Source organism: Lipotes vexillifer, unplaced genomic scaffold, assembly GCF_000442215.2.
Source record: "Lipotes vexillifer unplaced genomic scaffold, Lipotes_vexillifer_v1.1 scaffold1028, whole genome shotgun sequence".
NCBI lineage: Eukaryota > Metazoa > Chordata > Mammalia > Artiodactyla > Lipotidae > Lipotes > Lipotes vexillifer.
In genome coordinates, this window is record NW_006779287.1 from 965,200 (window position 1) to 967,029 (window position 1,830).

Here is a 1,830-nt window from a genome sequence, read left to right on the forward strand (position 1 = left end):
AGGTAATAGCCCCGCTGGGTGCGGACTGCAGGCCAACCACTGGAGGGCGTCTGGACGCTTCCAAACAGCTCCGAAGCGCCTGGAAATCTAGAGCTCGAGGACTGGAAAGCGCAGGAGGAAGAACGTGATCTTTGATTTTATTGGGCTAATAAGTAAAGGGAAGAACAGGCAGGTTTGGGAGCAAAAGTACGCTGTTTTCTTTCTTGGGATTAGCCCTTCTTGCTGAGGCAGCAAATTCCCTAGAGAGTTAGAGAGACTAATACCACTCAGGCCCCAGCCCGCGGAGCCCCACGAGGGCGAGTCTCGAGAGTTTGTAGCCCCGCAGCGCCGGGCGCCTGGCTAGCTTCCCGGGCGCTGGAGGACACCGGCACACGTCCCGAGGCGCGAGGACCGCCTCGCTGTCAGGTGATCGCGCGACGGTGGCGGCCGAGGGCCCGAGGCACTGCAACCTGCTCTAGAAACCCGGGAACGCGAGGCCTTTTCCAATAATAAAGGAATTCCTTCCCTGACCTCCATTTCTTCCCCCACCGGGTTCGTTCAAAGCATTTATCCTTTGGGGAGTGGGCAGTGAACCAACCTCGGAGTTGAAATAGAAAAGGTGTACGGTATTTCGGGTGGGCTCCCCTGCCGCATTCATTTTCTCCCTGCCGAAGATTCGCACTGAATTGTAATCACTTTACCCTGTGATTTTCTCGATCTAAAAAAAAATGTGTTTTCAAAGCATCACTTTAAAGAAAAGTCTTGCTTCCTGCTCATGAACCTTTAAATCCCTGGTAGGAAGAGGGGAGTTGAAAGGCACATGAGAGATGCTCAGGTTTTCAGATATCCCGGCGCCGGGCAATGCGCCTTGTGAAGAACAGGACAGAGATTTCCAAGAACACGTAGTCACGGTCGTTGCCTGCCAGCCGGCTGCTGGGACTGCGTGTCACTTGAGGGGCCCCGGAGGCAGATTTCGGCTCTCCGGCTACAGGGTGGGAACCGGTTCCTTTGTAACTGAAAGACCCTACCCTCAGCTAAAAAGATGTCAAATCATTCCTCAGGCCAGACGGAATTCAGCATCCAAAGGGTTACACGCGGCTGCCGGGTTCGGGCGGAGGAGAGGGCGCCTCAGCACTCCCAGTAATTCAATTAGTCAGGTTTCTGGAAGGTGGGGCCCGGGAGGGGGGTTAGGAGGCGTGGGGAAGGGAGGAGATTAGGAAAACGCCTCTTTCTCGTGGAGCAGACCAATCCGGTTGGAGTAAAGAGGAAAAAAAAAACCCGATCTGTAAGCAAACAGCAGGCCTTTCCCTGACTGGCTGCTCCAGCCACCCCCCACCCCTTTCCAAGTAAACTGCGAGGAAAAAAAAAAAAAAAAAGCAGCCCACATGACCCGGGCCGCGGCGGCAGCAGCGCTGGCTAGGCTCGGGCTGGCGGCGCCTCCCCCTCTCGGTCCGGAGCTCACACCGGCGCTCGCGCCGCCCGCCGACCCCGCGCCCTGCGCTCCACGCCCACCCCACCCCCGCGCCGCCCACGTCCACGTTCACGCGCGCGGCCTCGCGCTCCGGTACGGCTGCTGCTGCTGCTGCTGGGTTGCCGCTGCTGTCGGCTTTACACGCAGGTCATTAACGAGGGGGCGTGCCCGAGGAAATTTTTCCCATAAAGCATTTTTTCTCTCTCTCTTTTTTTTCTCTTTTGCAAAACTGACTTTTACCCCTTTCCACTTCTCGCCAGTCGTTTCAATCCCTCCTGGGCTGCTCGTGCTGCTGCTGCACTCAAGTTTATTTTCCCGCCTGGTAAAGGTTTTGGGATTCTGTCGGTGGTTTTCACCTCTTGTTGCTGCTGTGCCCAAGG